We start from the raw sequence: 531 nt of genomic DNA, 5'->3' as shown, positions 1-531 counted from the left end.
CTATCCTTGGTGCCTCTGCTTAGTGGTTGGTACCTTAGACGTTCAAGATAAAGTGGTTTAAGTAGCCGCCACCACAAGTAAATACAGGGCTAGCGGGCAGGTGGTTTTTCAGCTCCAGCAGCATTTACAGAATTTCAGCCGTGTCTTGCCAACACAGAAGGTACAGGAGTAGGCAAACAGGAGAGTCAGAAACGGAGTTCCCCTTGCAATAAAGGGGCGGTGGGGTAGTTCCCATCTGTCGGTGCCATGGAAGCGATCAGAGTGTTAAATCGCTTGTGTGAGACACAGCTTTCTGGGCTATTTGGGGAAGGCTGTCCGTGCCGAGGGGGTGATTCCGGCGAGTACTGTGAGGACGAACTGTCAAGTCCAGCGCACCGTCAGCGCTCATCTAAGCAGATGCTGTGGCTTTTGTGTCAGAGACCTGTGCCTGAGAGATGCGGGGCCGTGACGACTCGGTGTCCAGAGGGCGTGGAGTTGGCGACCCCGTGACTCACGGTGTGGAAAGAGCGGCTGTACGGTTATTGGTGTGCT

This window comes from Fukomys damarensis, unplaced genomic scaffold (genome assembly GCF_012274545.1).
Source record: "Fukomys damarensis isolate Sample0158 unplaced genomic scaffold, DMR_v1.0_HiC HiC_scaffold_13, whole genome shotgun sequence".
Classification (NCBI taxonomy): domain Eukaryota; kingdom Metazoa; phylum Chordata; class Mammalia; order Rodentia; family Bathyergidae; genus Fukomys; species Fukomys damarensis.
The sequence above is the reverse complement of the archived record's forward strand: the minus strand, read 5'-3'. Positions refer to the sequence as shown.